This window comes from Scylla paramamosain, chromosome 1 (assembly GCF_035594125.1).
Source record: "Scylla paramamosain isolate STU-SP2022 chromosome 1, ASM3559412v1, whole genome shotgun sequence".
Classification (NCBI taxonomy): Eukaryota; Metazoa; Arthropoda; class Malacostraca; order Decapoda; family Portunidae; genus Scylla; species Scylla paramamosain.
Genome location: NC_087151.1, coordinates 24,573,521 through 24,595,319, shown reverse-complemented (window position 1 = coordinate 24,595,319; position 21,799 = coordinate 24,573,521). Strand labels below are relative to the sequence as shown.

Genomic DNA, 21,799 nt, shown 5'->3' with positions numbered 1-21,799 from the left:
CTTGTTATAGCGAGGTTTTTATGCATGTGGGATCTCGTGGGAAAATTGTGTTTATGCGCCTTTCCCTCCTGTGTAATTATTATCCCTGCATGCTGGAAAACACGAATGAAAGGGAGGATGGAGGCCTTGGGACGCTTCTGAAGAATATTGTCCTTCCCATAAATCAGGAGAAAACTGAAGGACGGAGAGAAGAAAACATCCAAGTTCCGATTCTTCGCACAAGAGATAGGAAATAATGACAGATGTCGCGAGTGATGGAGTAGGCCTTCCTTGAACGTATTTCTGGGTTTCTGGGTCTCCTGCAGACAGCCTTGATAGACTCAGTGCTCGACATGATCAGAACCCAGAGTGACCGAGTGACTACCGTGACGACCGTGACTACTACTACTACTACTACTACTACTACTACTACTACTACTACTACTACTATTACTACTACTACTACTACTACTACTTGGAAGTAAAACAGGTGGTACGAGTATACCCTAAAAGAATAAAGACGAAAGAGAATAATAATGCTTGAGCCATACTGCTTTTCCATATTTTGTGATGATATATATTGCATAGCCAGCCTCCCTCCACCCTTTTAGTGGATTTTAGTCCCCTTTTCTTACTGGCAGGGAATAGGGAGACGTGCATTCTAAATTCAAGTAACTATGACAGTTAGTATGTAAACAGGAATATTATTTCTAATGGTAATGGTGATAATGACAGTGATGATGATCATCATCATCTTGATCATGATGGTTATAGTGGAAATAGCAGCAGCAGCAGCAACAACAATTATAATAAAAATTGTGATGATAATGATAATAATAAAAAAAAAAAAAAAAAAAAAAATAAAAAAATAATAATAATAATAATAATATCAATGATAATGATGATGAAGATGATACGAGAGAGAGAGAGAGAGAGAGAGAGAGAGAGAGAGAGAGAGAGAGAGAGAGAGAGAGAGAGAGAGAGAGAGAGAGAGAGAGAGAGAGAGAGAGAGAGAGAGATGGGGTTACTTAGTACATGTGAAAACATGGAAGAATAATTTGACAGTACAGGCGGAGTAGGAAGGGAGGCAACATGATTCCCTCAGTAATGCATTAGTGTTCAGACTTTCTTTACGGAAGTAGAATGCTATCTCATCGAACTACTATTTGATATTTTTAAATATATGCAGCACATCTTTGTATTTATAATGCATTGCTTTTTTTTACGCAAAGGAAATTAAAATGCTAACCTATAACAATACAATGTCCTTATGGTAAAAGTTTGTAAACCAAATTAATGTGAAGCGCATGTATTTAGTTCCTTGACCTAATCTTCATATAAAGCGGACGTCAATAGTGCCACTGTCTGCGTGTGTGAAGTCTTATTTTCTCATTTCTTTTTTCCCCGAACATTAAAATTGTGATCAATTAATTTTCTGATATTTTGTGTAATTTTTTTTCTTTTTTTTTTCAAATTGGCCATGTAATGCACACTGTACTTCATTCTGTCATACAAAAACTTCAAGGAAATTGCAGTATACCTTCCTCTTCACATTGTCGTGTTAACAGTAAGGTATTCCACAGAAGACTTCAAATAACATACTGAAAAGGGCATAATTGCGTAGTTGTTTTATGTTCTACTGTAGTCCAGCCACTGAATGCCAGTGATTAATGCAAGGTGTGGCTCACGTGTCACGCCACCAATCCTTCACCAATCACCCACTGCCTCACATTGGTGGCATGAGAAGCAAATTACGGTCTCTTCTTCTGATGGGTAGCGACCTTCACTGAATCGCCTACAGTAATTGCATGTCAGAGGTAAGAGGAGGCGTCATCGCTTTCATGACCTCCTTCACAACTCCATCTCTGTACGCAAACTAACCCTACATTATAAATTATGTGCAAAAGGATAAAAAAAAAAAAAAAAATGAAGTGACTGTCATGTACGTTTTTTTTCTCAAGATAACATATCTTTTATGATCATTTACATAATAATTTGTTCCCATGCTTCTGCTGTTCCTGCTGTTCTCTCTCTGTGCCACGGCAATGATTTCATTGGAAGATTTTATTAAGTTAGGAATGGTGTTTTTCGTTATCAATGGGCTGTAAATATAGTTATCCATTCAACACAGTTATATCTTATGTCCTCCGTTGTGACAAACTAATAAGTGACCGGATGAAGCATAGCAGTTGTTAGTAGCAACGAATGGCTTAAGGGTTTTTTTTTTTATCTCCCTGCTGTTTAAAAAGCTTTGAGACGTTAACTGGCGAGAGAGACACGTTCTCTCTCTCTCTCTCTCTCTCTCTCTCTCTCTCTCTCTCTCTGGCAACACAAGCCGCGGCGTGTGGGGATCAGCTGGTGCGGCGGAACATGTGGGGCGAAGGGAAGAACACTTGTGCTCTCCACCACACGTGTGCTTCAATGCCAAGGGACACTCGAGGGCTTAGAAAAAAAAAGTGTTATCCAGTAACTATTTACATCTTTCCAATTTTTGTGCAATACTGTAGGATAGTTCATGTTTGTGTTTTTGTGATAAAAGAAAAAAAAAAAGGTTACCGCAGTGGGACGAGTCTGCTTTTGTAGTGCTGTTGACCCTAAATGTTGGAATTCGAACCTCTCTGAATTGGTCATATGAATGGATTGTATATTATTATTGGTTTGTACGGAATGCGGTTAGTTTTAAAAGTCAAATCATATTATTCGCCACAACAGCCTAATCACTTTTTGTTTGTTGCGGTTATGTAGAGCACACAAAACATGCTGCCCTTTGACATTTCTCTCTCTCTCTCTCTCTCTCTCTCTCTCTCTCTCTCTCTCTCTCTCTCTCTCTCTCTCTCTCTCTCTCTCTCTCTCTCTCTCGCGCGCGCGCGCAGTACACCCATCATCAACATCACGTTTTTATCAATAACTCAACAATTTTCATAAAATACTCGCAACATTCCTGGAAGCATATCACATTTTCTTTTCCCCTTCTAAGAATACAATTTTGATGCAGTCATGAGTAGGGGGATGAAAGGGAGAGGAACTTGCAGCATGACGGGAGGTTAGTGAGTGTCGTGGTGAGGAAGAGGAGGGACAGAGTGGCGGGGTGACAGAGTGGAAGCCGGGAAGAGGAGGTGGGTGGATGGAGCGCAAGTGAGGACGTGCAGCAACAAGTGTGTGTGTGTGTGTGTGTGTGTGGGTGGGGCGGGAAGCGGGTAGTTAAGCAGGCCTGAGAGGATCATGCGGGTGAGTGCAGAGGCTTCCCAGTGCGCCTGCTACCACCCGTCTACGTTATGTGTGTGTGTGTGTGTGTGTGTGTGTGTGTGTGTGTGTGTGTGTACGCACTCCGTAAATCGTGATAACATTATTAGTATTCCTTGAAAGAGCATTACCTTTAGAGCGTTTATGCGGAAGGGAGGAAGGAGGGGCATAGTGTGTGTGTGTGTGTGTTTGCATTACGTAAATCGTGATAGCATTAATAGTATCATTAGTAAGAGCATTACTTTCTGAACGTTTGTGTGGATGGGAGTAGGTCAAAGTGTGTGTGTGTGTGTGTGTGTGTGTATGTGTGTGTATGTGTGTGGTCAGCCCTTCTATGACTCAAGATGTTAGAGGGTTGCGTCATCCCACCTTTGCCTTTCTCTGGTTTCTCGAGAGACTAAGCAAAGGTTGTTAATCATGCACCTGACGGCCACGTGTCAGTTTTCAAGAGCCATGTGAGATGTTGTATATATCTGTGCAGGTATAGCCGTGAAGAGTGGTGATATTGATGAAGGGAAGAAAACAAACAATCAGCAAGTCTAAGTTAAGAAGTGACTGCTTTCTATAATCCTGTTGACTGAGAAACTTTACACAGTACGTACTTCTTTTCTTTTTGTAATAGCCACTTTTTTTCTTTTCTTCCACCGCACTTAAAGGGGGAAAAAAAATTTTTCTTTATTTTCTCTACTCAGTTTTGTTTGACAAACTTCGCAATGTTTATTTTTTTTTACCCGATTTTGTTCGGGTTTTTTTTCAGCCTTTTTGAGATTCCTTTGATTGCCAATTTACTAAACTGTACAAACATCGTATTGCTTTGTGCTTGTAGCATAACGTGGGTTATCTGGGCCTGTTCAATTTTTACCGAATAATTTTTAGAATATTCCTTTGATATAATATGAGTTGTTATTAAAAGAAAAGTATAAACATACCCGCATATCGCACAACCGAGGTGCTGATTGCAAGATAGCGATGGTAATGTTTTAGTCTCAAAGCATGAAAACAATAATCAAACTCAGTCGAAGTTCGGAAAGATAAACATTTCACTAGAGCAGCGCTTCTTGTTTGTGGATTACACAGAACTACATAGGAAGAACATATATCAAATTTATTGGTCTGTAACCGTAGCATGTACTCAACCACTGCTGGTAAACTACGTGTGTCGGAACAAGATGGAATAGAGTAAGGCTTTATTCTAAACGTTTATAGGTGTATGTATCTTATGAATTTTATTGGTATATAAGAGGCCACACTTCGAATCCTCCCCTCTACAGTGAAGAGGAATGTGTCAAGAACCACGATATATTTCCTTTTGTGAAGTAGAAATAAACCTGAAAAAAACTGCAGTCTGTAATGCTGCATTGACCGAAGAATAATCAATAAATTAATGCAACAGTGGCGGACAAACATAATAACTGAAAAAAAAAAAAATGTGGGTAATTAAGAATGATGGAGGAGCATTAGACACGTGAAGGTGATATATTGAGGAGACCTTGCTGATGATGCAGTGTGGTCGCTGAAATCAGGCCGACTTTGCTTTATTTTCCCTTATTATTTTTCTGGTAAAGTAATACGGTCACGAATGTAGAAACACATCGCTGTACTGAGAAAGTCTGGTTTTGCTGGCGTGATATGAAGCAATGCACTCAGTAAAAAAAGATGAAGAAAGAAGAAAGAAAATTTTGCGTCTCTGTTTTGAGATGGTGTGACCAGCTTGGCGTGGTATGAAACAATACAAACATACATAAAGAACGTCTCTAACAAAGCGCTGTGATTCTAGTGGCGTGGTAGGAAGTGATACCGACACACATACACAGAAGCGTGGGTGCGCTGATGTGGTGTGATCGAGGTGGCGTGGCATGAAGCAAGTGGAGGCAAGGAGGTGCGCAGACGGACGTGACATCATCAGGAGAAGTGGCATGACCTACCGCTCAAGTGATGGCCAAGGTCACCGCCCCTCACGTTGCTTTTAGCCATCTGCTGGTTACCGACCTCACTCGCTGCTCCATCTCCCGGCCTCCCTTTCCACATCAGTGACGGGGCGGTGATCCTTGCAGTTATTTATCTTCCTGCATCTTTCACTCGCTGGCCATCTCCTGGAGTTTTAATGAAGGGGAGGCGGAAATTCTTACCGCTCTCCATCATTGACAGAGCGGTAATCCTTGAAGTGTTTTATCTCTCTGCGTCTTTTTCCCTGGTGCCCCCATGGTGCGTTAATGAAGAGAAAGCAGCAAGAGTAACAGAGGGGATGGTAAGAGCAGCAGCAACAACAGCAAGTATCAGCGACGCCAGCATCAGTATTACAAACAACAGCAGCAGCAACACCACCAACAAGAACTACAAAGAGAGCAGCATCAGCACATCGTACGTGCACACCCGCACATACACTCTATCTGCTTTGGTTATCAAACGAGACACACTTTGGGGTCGTAAAGGCAAAGCACGTATACAGTTGCAGATGTATTCCTAAACCTATACCTATATATGTATGCATTTTCTTGTCGTCATTTATTGATATTCTCTTCACTGTATCCATCGGTTGAAGTGAAAGCAACAGACACTGATAGAATACCCGACTTTCGTGACATTCATTAATTTTCCCCCGATTTACGTGTTTTCTTTATTTTTTGCATTTCGGTCGTGGACGTAACTGAAACTGATCACATCGTCCCGCCTCGTGATGGAACTGCTAATGGACCGCGAGCTGCGCCTGACAACTCCCATTCTTCGGCTCGCTAGAAATAGGTTTTATTGGAGAGTCTCGGTGATTAATTTTGTCCTTCTCCAAGAGCTTTGAAGAAATTGTGTGTGTGTGTGTGTGTGTGTGTGTGTGTGTGTGTGTGTGTGTGTGTGTGTGTATGTATGTATGTATGTATGTATGTATGTATGTATGTATGTATGTATGTGTGTGTGTGTGTGTGTGTGTGTGTGTGTGTGTGTGTGTGTGTGTGTGTAATATAATTTTGAAAATGCACCAGAAGTTAATTGTTTATTTCATAACGTGGCCACATTTAGCATTCTTTAAAAGAAACTGTAAAATAGTGAAATACAAATTAAGGTTTTGGAAGTAATGTGGCGTTAAAATCCGTGTGTTTAGGGGGAAGGCGTCCACGTGTGTGTGTGTGTGTGTGTACTTACGTATCTGCCTATCTATCTATCTATCTGTGTGTGTGTGTGTGTGCGTGGGTATATATATATATATATATATATATATATATATATATATATATATATATATATATATATATATATATATATATATATATATATATATATATATATATATATATATGATCCAGGACAAACTCAGTGGTGGACAAAGGCACGCGGTCCTCCATTAACTTCCGTGAGTCATGGCAGTGTGCCAAACCTTACCAATTTTTGCTTGCAAACTTTCAATCCCACCCCCTCACCTCCCGCCTGCTCGCTCTTTACTCCTCTTCCCTGTCTATTCGAGTCCAATCATTCAACCTTTTACTTTGTCTTTTTTCTGTTCCTTTAGTAACACATGCATTTTTTTTTCGCTTTTTTTACATGCCTTTTTTTTTTTTTTTTTACTGATATTTGTAGTGTTAATTTGTCTTGTATTTTTTACGGTTTATGATAGCAGTAAACATTATATATTGTGCTGTATTGCCTCCATCTGGATTATATTTAAATGTTTTGCTTGATTTGAATAGAATATTGTTTTCATGTACGACACACTGCTACATATTGTATTACCAACTAGTCACCTACTCTACTCAAGAATCCAATGAAGTTATCGTTCGATTTTCACTTGTGGTAGAATATGCCGTTACCACGTTGGCATCGGGTGAGTTTTTCTTTTTCATCAGGCTTATCTATTTTAACAATGACTTGGTTTTTACGGTATTCGTGCTTTCAGGTATGCAATCTGCCAGACGTTTTAAAGTGAAGATGTTTATGGAGTGTAAGGATTTATTAATTGTTTAGAACTGTAATTCTGTGATGGTGCTCACTCACTGATTTCGGAATGCAGTGAGCTTGAACATTTTGCGATGTGATGTTCTACAGCAGTATCATTTGCCTGTGCACTAGAAATCACCGACTTCCTGGCCACGATGTCTGACTTTCGTAATTGAGGGAAAAAATTATTACTAAATTATCATTCATATATTCATTGACAGCAAGCGTTCTCCTTCCACCCATCTCTTCAATACTTCTCGCCTCATCGGTATTCAAAAGCCTGACGGCAAAATATTATCTCCTCTCAATGAAGAATTGAAAGTTTTGGGCCATCTGCAGCATTCATTTCACTTCCCTCCTCATAGTTGCTGACATAATGGTGGGATCAGACGTGGTGTATATTTCCAGGATGCGAGTGGTTTTATGCAGATGGCAGTTCTTTATTTGATGGAGGGAAACACCTATTACGTATTTTGAACAAATTAGAGCCTATATCACCAATCCTGCAGTCTTTGCAACTCGCCCCCTCACTCTGTGAGTTCCCCATCACACCTATTATAAAGACTGTTCTCTTGAATTTATTGGAAACACGCACTTTTGTTTTTTACTTGGTTGATGCTCTTTTATTCATTTCGATGGATTAAACTGATATCTTTTGCTTTCATTATATAATTATAATAATTGCAGCTTCTATTTGGAAGACTTTTCTTTCCTCATTAAAAGTTGCACTTTCAAAAATATCTGATAGTACGAAACACCCCCACAAGCTGTCAAAACTTAAGTTTGTGAACTTTTTTGAGGAGATACAAGAGAGAGAGAGAAAGGAAAGAAAGAAAGGGAGAAGGAAAGAAGAAAGAGAACAAGGAAAACGAGAGCCAGTGGCAATTATTTAATCATCTCTTATCCTTTTGCACGAAGAATAACGACCGTGCAAGAAGTTAATCTCCCTCCTCCTCTCCACAGGTACGTGACCACCAGGGCTTCTTCCCTTCCCTCTCCCTCACCACCACCACCACCACCACCACCTCCCCGCAGCACCCGGTGAGTAGTGTGTCCTGCAACCCAACACGAAGTCCATTGTCGTATTCTCCTCGACATTCACATTAATTTCTCCACTAGTGTCGCTGCCATTATCCTTGTCGCAATCATCTGTATCATAAATTCCCAGTCAGTTTTTATTCATTGCTATGTTATTGTGATGGGCTGTGTTATTAATGACCACGACGCGATTGTTTTGCCCATAGGATAGGAGTTTGTTTGGCAGATAGATAATTAAAAGCTGGGAAGGGCTAAGACGAAGAAGATAGAAGATAAAAGTTATGGTGTAGGAATGAAATGAAGGAGTCAGAAGTAAGCGAAAATAGGAAAGAGGAAGGAAGAATTTGTGGCGAAGGAGTTAAGAGGAGGGAAATGAGGATTGGAAGTTGGGATTGGCAATAAGATGTCTGTTGTGTGAAAGAAAAAAGTTCTTGATAATTGATGTGAATGGTCATAAATTCTTAAGAAGTGATCATAATTTTGAAGTCTGGAGAAATATCTTTGCGAACTTTTCCACTTCCTTGACTGTATATTCGTATTCTTTAAGATTGGTTCTAGGTGATTATTATGCACTAGGTGACTTACGGCAGTCTGTCCTCGCCGGGCTGGGCTGCGTGGATCCTTCCCTCTCATATTGCGTTTTATGATTATTGCTGGTACTGAGTAAATAGTATAAATCAACGGGTTCTTTATAAAACTTGCTCATTGTTTCCAGATCGTTGCAGTACCTTTTTATTATGTTTTTATTTTTTATTTTTTATTATACGTAGTTTTTTTTTTTTTCTATGAGGTCTGTATGTAGTTCTCAGTTTCATTTAATCGAATATTAAGCAGTTGCATTCGTTATTTTTGTTAAGAATTACTATTATTGATCTTATTTATTACCATTATTAGGAGGCAGCGTAGTGTAAGTAGTAGTAATAGTTGTTGTTACTTTTGATGCTGTTCTTGTTGGATCACACTACTACTACTAATATTAATACTAATACTGCTGCTACTTCTAATACTATTACTACTATTACTACTACATCTCATAATAATAATAATAATAATGATAATAATAATAATAATAATAATAATAATAATAATAATAATAATAATAATAATAATAATAATAATAATAGTAATAATAATAATGATATTATTATTATTATTATTATTATTATTATTATTATTATTATTATTGTTCAATATCTCATAACATTCTGCCTCTTCCCCCACACATTGCGGTATGCAAAGGGATAAAAGACTGAAAAAAAAAAAAGAGAGAGAGCAAGAAAGTACGAACATAACAAAGCGAGTGAGTACAAAGGCCCCTCCTTCCTTTTGGTTCTGTTGGAAAAAGACAAAAAAACGTCGTGGATTTGCTCTTCCCAGCCCTCCCTCCGTCCTGATGACATTCACTAGCTCGTGCCGGCATTACCTCAATGTATGTTTTAGTCAGCACACACCATTTCTAAGGAATTTTCTTAATGATAAGAATAGTAGTAGTAGTAGTAGTAGTAGTAGTAGTAGTAGTAGTAATGATGGTAGCATATGTTAGTGTGTGTGTGTGTGTGCGTGTGTGTGTGTTTCAGTGTGTGCAAGCCGGTGCACGAAGGCTTATATTCATTTTGTTGTGTCTTTTATTCCGTGCTGGCCTATGTCGTGTCTCCGACAGTATTAAAATGCCACAATAAGAGATATTTAGAAAAAAAAAATCTTTCATTATTCCGATGCAAGTAAATGTGTACTTCGTAAAATGTTTATTAATTTGTTGTGTATCAGTAACTGCAGTTAGTTTAGCGAAATAAGACAGATGAAAATATACATAAGACTCAAGAAGGCTCAGATTCTACCATTAAAGACATGTTACTTGCATCAGATGGCACTGAACTGAGGAAAACGTGTGCTTCTATAAATTTCATGTTTATTTATGCGAACGACTGTATAAATATTGGACTTGAATTTGTCTTACGTGCCTTCATCCTGAAATTCATTATGTGTGTGTGTGTGTGTGTGTGTGTGTGTGTGTTTAGAATTTTATATTTTCCAGAATTTTATACTTTAATCCGAAACTGAGTGATTGACACGTACAAACCTTGTTTTTTGTTTGTACCATTGACATAGGACTACTACTACTACTACTACTACTACTACTACTTCTTTTATTTACTTGTATATTTTTTTTTCACTCGTGGGAATAGTAACAGATACATTTTTTTCTTCATCTTTCTTGCATCAAGACGCAGAGATTATCATCGCGGTAACAACACCTCAATGCCTACACTGTGAAACTGCAACCACACACAAAAGGGCAACACCAGAAATACACACCATTACTGCCCTATGCAAGATATCCGCAGCACACCACTAACGCCTCTGCGCTTACAAGCCTTACATATCTGTCATAAAACCACCACCATCACCACCTCCACCACTACCACTACCACCACCACCACCACCACCACCACCACCACCACCACCACCACCACCACCACCACCACCACCACCACTGCTATCACTGTAACACAATAATAAGCACCAACATCATAACAACAACACGAACATCACGAACACACTTTCACACCGCCGCCGCCGCCACCACCACTACCACCACCACCACCACCACCACCACCACCACCACCACCACCACCACCACCACCGCACCAAAACACACCACAAAGTCACGGCAACACGTCCAAAACACCGCCACTGCAACACATCCAGCACCACAACGCCGTCACTGCAACACATCATCTAACATCACCTCACCACCACCAGCATCACAGTCACAATAATGGCGCCACCACTATCATAACACTGACACATCATCACCATTACCATTATTGCACTTTACCATATAGCCACGCATGTTTTTTGTTTTTTTTAATTAGCTAGATATGTGTGTGTATGTGTGTGTGTGTGTGTGTGTGTGTGTGTGTGTGTGTGTGTGTGTCGAACTGAGTGAGACAAACACCATTGTATTCACCACATTGTCAGGTTCCCACGGCCTTGATTATATTCATCACCCACCATCACTCCAAATAACACTCATTGCTTTCCTGTAACAGCGTATCGCCTTTCCACCACCATCCTGTTCATCATCACCATCAGCCATCACTCCCGGTCATCCCCATCACCACCGACTCGACAACACTCAATAATCATCTCTCAATCATGCAACAACACTGCTCGCTACACCTCACCACTCGTCACTCTAATACTCACTCTAATACATCACTATTCATCATTCCCCCTCATCATAACATTACCAAAACATCCCCCCATCACCATCCCATCACCACACTTATTCTCATCGTAGTCTCGCGCGATTGATGCTAAGATGTCAGTTGCATAAAATACTTGCTAATTGGCAGGTTATAGTCGTAAATTTCAAGGAAATTATCGTATATTATGTGTGGAGGGTAATATCTTTGTGAAGTGTTCCTGTTCCTTGCCTTCGTTTCAGTTTTTAAGGGGCTGGTTTGGATGATTACGTGCACTTGGTGATTTATGGCATCTTGTCCCCATTGGGCTCAGCGGGGTGGATCTTATTCTCAAGTACTGGATTTTATGATCACTGCAGGTATTACATTAGCAAAATTGAGATTACAGGTGATTAATAAGCCATTACGTCAAAATCATTGAAAATTTAATGGCAAAATTCACTCGTTACGTTTTTTTTTTTTTTTCTTTTTTATCGTCACCATCACCACCAGCTCTTACTCCTGCTACCAGCCATCACTCGCGACACTACGACTGCTCTCCCTTTCACTATCACTCACAATTACCCCATCACAGTACATCCTCTTCACAGTGCAGACACACCCATCATTTCCCATCACCAACCATTACCGTCGCCAGTGATAACCCCGCCATCCATTACCCATTTTATTCCTCGTCAATATCCACATTACCCATCACTATAAGAATCATTCCCCCCATTGACACACACACACACACACACACACACACACACACACACACACACACACACACACACACACACACACACACACACACACACACACACACACACACACACACACACACACATCACCCTTCACTCCTACCATTTCCATCATCAATTTTGTGAAGTGATAGATCCACAAGTGCTAAAAAATATACATATAGGTAATTTTTATCATCTATAGTGCTAGTACGTGTTTTGAAATCCACTGCACTTACCCGTTTGTTCCTCATGTTGTTTTCCAATAGACACCATCAATTCAGGAGGATAGGGATAATCACCACTGAAGTATTCAGCAAATTCTCGGATTCCCCATAGGCCTAAATGGATTCAGGTCAGCCCATCACCCCCCGATCAGTCCCATCACAAACACATTACCCGCATCGACACCTATTATTCCTTATCACAACCACAAACATTTTCACCACACGCATCACCCGCTATCACCACGCACCACAAACCATCGCCCGGTAACTGTCCATTATCCCACCCCCATTAACGCCCATGCCCTCACCACACGCCAGTCTCGATGCCACTCATGTTCTTAGTGGAAAGAGAGAGGAGCTGAAGGGAAAGGACACTAAAAAAAGAAAAAAAATGTATAGATGATTCCTCTAAGAAGGTTGTTAACCCCTTTGCCGTCATGGTCCTTTGTTAACGTCCATAGCACTATGAAGATTGGTTTGCAGGGATACACAGAAAATAGTAACAATGCAATGTTAATTCTGTCTTCTCTTGTCCATAAGAATAATGAAGAGACTGTAATGCACAATTATGTTTCTGAAAAATTGTTGATTATTAAAATATCTGTCTAGCAGTAAAAGAGTAAAATAAAAGTTATAATAACAAATGGTAATGTGTTCCTTTGGCAAAGGACGTTTTAGTAGTGCGAAGCGGGAAAAGCATTAGGACACGGATGAAAACGAAGGGCTGAAAGTTGTTAAGGAAATGGTGGGGTGACAATTCATCGAGCACGAATGAATAAAGGAGCATTGCATGATGAAATGTCTGTCCAGGTTGTGTAATGTGTGCTGAGAAGAGGGTGAAGCGCAAAAGGGCGGCGGGAAACGTGTGTTGTGCTATAATAGAAGGATAAAGGGAACGAAAGGGACTGTGCAAATTATAGAGGAATAAATTTTGTACAGCATACCAGGAAAACCTTTAGGAAGAGGTACTGGGAAAACTGGATGCCAAATTGAGGACGAACAGGGCTGCCTTATGAATGGGAGATGTCTTAGAGACACGTATGACAACTATAATTGTAGCGAAATGGAGATATTTTTACACTACAGGCAAGGTGAAAGTAATCAGGGCCACATCAGTTTGTGAATCTTTTTTTTTTTTCAGTCACTTCTCGAATTGTTTATATAGTAATATTGAATTTCTCATATTCATTTTTGGTCTTATCATTACGTGAAACGCCTGTACAAGACGATCACCTTCACTTTTTTTTCGATTAAGTTCTCTGTTTCGTATAATAGTTAGTCCTGCATCAAATAAACTGTGCAACAATAATTGCAGTAAAATGTGCATCGTGCCTACCATGAGCATCAAGCTATAAAACTTTATCAAGAGAGTAATTAACATTTATTTATTTTTTTTTTACAGTAAATCTTCAGTTGAGTGTTGCATTCTTACTTTGCTCACGCACTTGACAAATCCCTGCTTAACATAGCTGGAAAGGGTGGTTCATGGAGGGAGCATTATTGTCTTGGTTTATGTCGTGTTGTAAATGGGAGTTCTGGCCACAATTGTTTTTCTTGAAAAAGAGACGTTACTGGGATCTCTCCAGCTGTTTTGTACGGGTGAAATTGGGACTGCAATAATACCACCATGTCACACGCCTCTAAACCCTCACGGATGCATTTTGCCTCTGACTCGTGGACATCTCTCCACTGAAAGAGGAGGGGGAGTTTGATGGTAGAGGAGTCGAAAACAAATACCAGCTTTGCCCTCATTTTTCATGTCTCTTACTCCTCCATCTGCAGAGACAGGGATGTAGAAAGCACAGGTTCTAGAGTTTCGAGGAGTTTTGGGGAGTTTGAAGAGGGAGGGATGAGTCTGCGGGACAAAAATAGTAATGTTTGATGGAACAGCCAAGCAAACTGTTCCGTGTAGTTTAACACTGAAAATAAATGTCTGGGATGGATTTACTGGAAATGAAGTGCTTACGAATAATTACGAGAATGTGATATTAGCGAGGACTTGGAAACCGGAGTAACTTTCTTAAAAGAATAAATTAGGTGGTGCTAAATTGCTCAGTAGTATTATTAGTAGAAGCAGCAGCATATCACTATTATCCCTATATTGATGAGCAAAAAGAAAGTTAAAATAACTGGAGGATGAAGGCAAAACATCAAGAATAGCAGCAGCAGCAGCAGCAGTATCAGCGGTGTAATATTTCTCTCACTCTATGCGGGCGTCGTCTAGTGCAGCGACGGGATGACCACTGCATAAATTGTGTCTACTTTCAATAATTATGCTCCAACTTCACTGAATTTAGAATTTCGCTCTGGCAGTTAATCACATTATCGATCCTCGCATCTCTGGCGTGGCAGCAGCCCAATACATTGCCTTCCTGCTCTGCTGCTGATTGCTGCTGATGGGAATTAAATCGTTCTGGATTCTTTTTAATGCAATGGAAGACCGTTACCTTCATTTTGTCCCTCCATTCTGTGCGAGTTAACTGCTTCCTCTTCCACTCTGAGCCTTACACATTCCATTCTGTTGTCAGGAAATAAGGATGAGATGCCTGACTTGATAAGAAAAATCAATTGTATATTTTTCCAGCACGCTTTAGATAGGGTGGGGAAAGTGACAGTCCGGTAAATTATGGAAATATCCAACTTCTCGTTGGTTTACCATCCCAGGAAGAGCTTTCGTGTACACAGTTATGGCAGTGTACTACGTCACTGTTTTTCATGCATTCTATTTTTGGCCGTACCGATACCTGCTTCATGTTGCTGTCTTTCAAAACTTTAACAATTCCCAAAATTGAGCATAGCAAATTATTATAATGTTTGTAATTCAAGCACTTTTTTTTATATATAACAGGGGCACTGGCCAAGAAAAAAAAAAGAAGAAAGCCCACTAAGATGCCAGTCCCAAATAAAAATTGAAATGATAAAAATAGTATCCTTTCACTGTAGCAACCTCACATATCTTGCTGGTCAGCGGTTTACAGATTGGAGCGAGATTCAGCTTTGCTACGGACGTGGATCAGGCACAAGAAGGTCAGCACTGACTGCTTTAAATGGATTAGCACATTTTACTAAGATGCAGATGAACCTTACACATTCATGGCTAAGATACTCAAACTAGTAAATACAACAACTTTCAACATGAGTTATGGTCAGCCTTTACTCAGCAATGCACCACTGCCCTCCCCACCTCCTAAAACCACCAGTCTTGCCCACTAGTTTAAAGTAGTCCGCCGTCTGAACCCTGCTACCACCTCTGAAATAAGGCATGAGTGTTGAGTGAGGAGGGGACAGCTTGCCTCTACAGCTCCAGGAATGACCACCAAGAACCTTCGCGGACCACACCTCTCAATTCGTCCTCCTTTCATTATTTTTTTCTGCCACCACACACTATAACTCTTGCTGCAGGTAGTGCAAAGAGGCTAATATGTGTAAGTGGCGTAGAGGAAAATACATGTTCTTGGACGGAGTGAGTGGTGGAGAAGGAAGAGAAAGGAAAGGAGAGGAGTTGCCTCTGCTTTTCTGAGTATTAAGGGACTCGTACACACATACCGACACAAAAATACGAGCTCGTACATAATATATACATTTTCACAATCGCACTACATACACACACAGTTGCGTATAGTGGAGAGTGAGTTTTTGTGTAAAGTTTTGACATATGCAAAAGATTCCATCATTCCTTTTATGTCAGTGTCGATACAATAGAACTTAACATAGATCCCAGGGCTGCTCTCTCAGTATTTAGTTTCCCTTCTTAGTAATCTTAAGTCAAAATTTAGTGATTTGTGACCTAAGGTAATTGTTATTCATATATCTATATCCATTCAAAAGTGGCGTGCTTGTTCTGTCACGCATCCCTGCTTTTTTTCTGTCTCCTAAGATATAGTTATTGCTTATTTCCTTCGCCATTTTATCCAGAAAACTTGAAATTTCCATATCCTTTCTTCCTTGTCTTACTTCAACTCACTTCTGCTTCCAGGGAATCTACTGCACCAATATCTATGCCCAGATACTGAACTTTACAACATTTACGGAGGTTTCACTGTCGCAGTCTATTTCAACACCGCTTAAGCCTTCTGTATACTGCATGCACCATACCACTTCACCCTTTACCACATTCTATTTCAATTTCCTTCTGTCGCATACCTTCCCGGATTCCGAAACTAAGGCAATTGCATGTGAACAGCAACTAAGCTTCCACAATTTTTTTTCTCCCTCTCAAGTTCTTGCCGCTGACAAGTCCACCGTTCTGTAACTTATCGATTACGGCATCACTTTGGCTGTGACGGGATTTAACACTGTCACAGGCCAATGTTCACAGTGAAATATCCTCCACCGTCTCCTCTGTGCCTCCCTCAACACACGTCCGACGAGAGCCCTTGAACAACTCGATGACAAGCTAAACAAGTCGAGCTTTGGTGCGGCTTGTTAGATGACAGTTTCACGATAACCACGACATAACCCTCCACTCGGGGCTGTCATCCGTTTGCTATCGAAACACACACACACACACACACACACACACACACACACACACACACACACACACATTAGTTCCCACATACATGTTGTCCACTATTTAAAGAACGTTCCATCCTGCGTTTTTTTTTTTTTTCTTTACAAAGAAAGGTGTCTGGCTAAGAAGTAAATCATTCAAACAAAAAAATATGTATGGATCCCTGTTTAATTGCGGCTCCTTAGAAGTAAACATAAATAGCGTTCAAATGGCGATGTCTTGTTTGGTTAAGGAGGTTTACTGGTGCTTTAACTCTCTTGACTGACTACGTTTGTGTACATCATGTGTAGCATTCGAATAGTCCTCTTTGCCGGGTTACGTAAGAGGTTTAAATTAAGGTAATTTTTGACAAGATAATCACGTAACTTTCCTCTCCTTCACTGTGCATATCAGTTTGTCTGAGGCTGTCGACACGAAATTCCCCAAATTGGGCTCAGCAAATTGTGGTAGACTGCGGCAAGGCCAATTAAAAGTAAATTGTCTTTGGAGTGTTAGTTTTCAGTGGAGTCTTAGCGAAATGGGAGGCGTAGTGGTGGCGAGAGGAAAAGGAGGAATGCTGCAGGGCTGTAAGAGAAAATCCTCAGCCTTGCCTTTATTGGCCCGTCCATACTGACACATCGTCCTCATTGGATTCCTGGAGTCTATGTTGTCATGATAGAGGGAGGCAATAATACGAGATGATAACCAGTAATAAATAAGAAAATAATATCATTAACAGAAAATGTATTATGTAGGATTAATTTCATTGTCTCCTTATATGTTGAGATGTTGAAAATACGGGCTCTCTCTCTCTCTCTCTCTCTCTCTCTCTCTCTCTCTCTCTCTCTCTCTCTCTCTCTCTCTCTCTCTCTCTCTCTCTCTCTCTCTCTCTCTCTCTCTCTCTCTCTCTCTCTCTCTCTCACACATTGATTCCACAGTGGTGATCAATAAGGAAGAAACAGGCACTCATGAAATAACTTTAAAAGATTCCCATTAATTTTGTATTGTCTTCCTTTAAGCTTCCTGGAAATGCATTAATGTTGAATTTATCAGTTCAAAAAAAATTAAATCTTTTCCTCGAATACATATCTTTCTGACATGTACTGGATATAACGCTGAAGTGGTATTTATTCTCTTTTACTGACACACACACACACACACACACACACACACACACACACACACACACACACACACACACACACACACACACACACACACACACACACACACACACCGATATTAGCGTTCTTTGCCTTTATTGTGTGATACCTTTGATGAGCGAGTGATAACTGTTCTTTTACTTTATTTTTTGGTTTATTTATTTTATTTATTTATTTATTTATTTTATTTTTTTTTATTTAGTCTTTTTATTGTTTTATTTTATTTTATTTATTTTATTCTTTTATTTTTATTTATTTATTCATTTATTTTATTTTATTTTATCTTATTTATTTATTTATTTATTTTTTTTTTGTGTGTGTGGAGATGGTTATGATGTTCTTATGATAACTGTTGGAAGTGTTCGTCATTCTCGTCGTCCAGCCTTGTGCTAACAAAGGCAGAGCCTTGCCTGGGCTGACTCACCTGTACCGCTTCACTCTCGTTCGTTCTCGCCTTCCTTATGCAACTTTTTTCCTGCAGTTATTATTTTTCCTTCATTATTTTTTTTTTACAGTGGTGTTGCAATTTGATTAATTTCACGTATATCTTCTATTTCCTATCAATAAATGCCATTCGCTCTCGGTTTACTCTTCTGCAAACTGAGTGAGTGTTTTCTACCAGGTTTTGCTGCTCCTTTTTTTTTTTTTTTTTTTTTAAGCCTTACCCACCTTTATTTCGAAAAATCATAGATCGTAAATTTATAGGAAAGTATTTCCAACGTATAGCATTGCTTTTATTCATAAGATTACTATTCCTCCTTGACGCACTGGACCAGTAGTTGATTTTGTTAGAATGATCCTTCTGACGGGAGTTTGTAGCGATAAGGGACTGAAGAATCTTGTGTTCATGATGTGTGATCAGTACACTCTCGTATGTGGTGAGTGCTCAGGACCAGGCAGTGATGTGGCCTAGGTGAATGTTTTTGATGAAAATACTAAACAAAAAACGAGGTAAGGAAATCGAGCAGGTATGAAGGCACGGTCTTTGCTATGGAAATCACTTATATATTGAGTTGATCATGAAAGTGGCTGTGTGCACCTGGACGATATCTTAATATTCTAGAATTTCTGCAGTTTTGTGTAGCAGAACCTGCGCAGAGAGAATATGTAATATATAATTAACTAATTACCTGACTTATTAATTTGTCCATTTTCACTGATTTATATATTGTGAAAGTACACACCTGTGAACTTTGCCAGTGTGTGTTTGAGAGTGTCGAAGTTTAAAGAGGCGAGCCATTACCAGGATGCATGATTTCTCAGTCGAAATGGAGGAGGAAGTTAAGGTCTCTCTTGAGGCAGACCAGGCATTCTGAGGATTCCCTGCGGGATGAGGCCGATGATCAAAGGTTAATGCACGACCACTCTGAGGCGGCGGCGTGAGAGTTGCCACTGAGGGGCGTGATTAGGATTGCGGGATAGAGAAATGGAGAACCGGGAGAGACGACTATTGACAGCATTTCATTAGGTGATCTTAGCACAGGATCCAGGGAGGAAGGGAAGCCTCACAATTATCTTACGGAAACTATAGACGGGGGGAAAGAAACCAGAACCAAACCACAAAGCTCTATATGTGGAGAGAAGAATGATATATGAAAGTTGATCTCCGCTAGTGGCGATGGAGTGAAGAACTGATTCAGAGAATAGCGAGAGATAATGAATCGGTTAATTAGGAAATTAGATAGTCTGCCAAATGAATCAATGAAAAGTTAGAAACCTAGTAAGCGAATCTTCTCTGAATAGATGACTGACGTAAATGATGGGTGACTAAAGTGACGAGTCACTAATTAGATCGCTTGAATCTATAAATGAGAAAGGTGTGGAAAAAAAAATCCCTCAACGACTGGGTGAGCGTGTGATGCAGCTTCTGGACGGATCGTTAAGCTTGTCTGACATCCGCGTGACAACCTGACAGCGACGAAACTGAAAACGGAATCATTGCTGTCACAGATGAGCGAAGGGACGCCAGGTGATGCCTGGACACCCGGGATGAAAGGGGTTGCGCGCGCGCGCGTGTGTGTGTGTGTGTGTGTGTGTGTGTGTGTGTGTGTGTGTGTGTGTGTGTGTGTGTGTGTGTTCTGTTGAGTTATATTATTTGTCAGTTTTTTTAGTGAGTTACTTGCATTTATTAAACTGTACTGCTCACATCTTCTATAGGGTCGTATAGTTCTCCCTCTATCTATATCCACATTTTTTGTTCTTTGCTGAGATGAGCGCCTTTTGTTTCATTGCATACTGGTATGTCATGTCTCCTCAAATATTCAGCTTCTCTTCTCAACAACAGATCATTTGTTTATTGTGTGTATGCGTGCACACCTTGTAATTAATTACCCCTTATAATTTTCTATCAACTTCCGCAGTTTCTACCACATTATGCCGGCGAGGACATCCATAGTGAAGTTTCTACGATCTGGTGAAGTGTTAGTTAACGCGATCACGTATAAAGATTTGCTTTGGTAATTCAGCTTTGGGTATGTAATTGTCCTGTGGCGTAACTGTGCTGCAGGAACCTTACATTTTATGCGGTGATACAGAAGTGCCTATCCTGGTGCCCCGTGAATGACTATTACTCGGATGACTCTGTACAGATCAGTAATAGTAAACTAGTAATGTGCTGACTGTCGCTGGTTGACAAATAAACGATGTATGCTGGAGTCAACGCGGTAAAGATAGGAATAGAAACTAGTGTACCTTCAAAAACATACCATAAAGAAGGCTGTACTTATTGATATGCATCACTTCTCATACAGTCTTTGATGTAAAAATGGATCACCAGATTATGTAATTTACCGAACGCTCACGGAAGTGTTTGTAAGTAAAAAGGAAAGCTGTGGCCAAAACATCAGAAGATAACACACACACACACACACACACACACACACACACACACACACACACACACACACACACACACACACACACACACACAGTGGAAGAGGAGGAAATCGGCAATGAAAAACACAAAGGAAAAGATGGAACTTCAAAATTTGTGGTCTTTCGCCCCCAAAACCTTGACTTGACCATCGCCAGGCAGGTCATGGCGCCGCTAAGTTCCCGGCTTTTGTCAAGATAACTTTTGCAGGCATCACACACACACACACACACACACACACACACACACACACACACACACACACACACACACACACACACACACACACACACACACACACACACACACACACACAGAGAGAGAGAGAGAGAGAGAGAGAGAGAGAGAGAGAGAGAGAGAGAGAGAGAGAGAGAGAGAGAGAGAGAGAGAGAGAGAGAGAGAGAGAGAGAGAGAGAGAGAGAGAATCATGAAAGATAGTCATGCATTTTTTTATGTATGGTATTGGAGAACAGTGTTGGTGGGAATTTTCTTTACCTGTGATGCTTGTGTACGTTTTGGGAAGAAATATCTATGTATCTATCTATCTATCTATCTATCTACCTGTCTGTCTATGAATGTTTAGATAGTTACATGCATACATCATACTGCAGAATAAACTAGACGGGAATCAGTTCATAAGGAGCAAGGTAAATGTAATAACTGGAAGGTTTCCGTAAATAGGATTTTCAGTATGTATGCGACGTTAAAGAAAGTGTTAGCAAAACGATACGTCTTGCAGTCGTGGCTGTCAGTGAGATCTGGTGCTTCGGTGACTGCAACAAATGTAAGAAGTATCGGAAGTACAAGATGAAAGGGAAAGTTAATAGACTGGCTAAAGTGTTTAAAGTGTTGCAGCCAGTAATTGAAGCTACGTAAATGGTTGCAAGCTTTGTAAGTAGGGTGAGTCAAGAATTTGCAGTGCCTGGCCTC

General features: G+C 40.1%; 1 protein-coding gene across 8 annotated transcripts in view; it reads left to right on the top strand.

Moving 5' to 3' along the window:
• LOC135101967 (fat-like cadherin-related tumor suppressor homolog) overlaps positions 1–21,799 on the top strand; it is a 369,471-nt gene that overhangs the window by 118,310 nt on the left and 229,362 nt on the right. For all 8 annotated transcript variants that reach the window (XM_064006485.1, XM_064006511.1, XM_064006496.1 and 5 more), the window contains exon 3: positions 8,110–8,187. The gene's annotated coding sequence lies outside the window, so the exon portion shown is untranslated. The remainder of the gene's footprint in view (positions 1–8,109; positions 8,188–21,799) is intronic.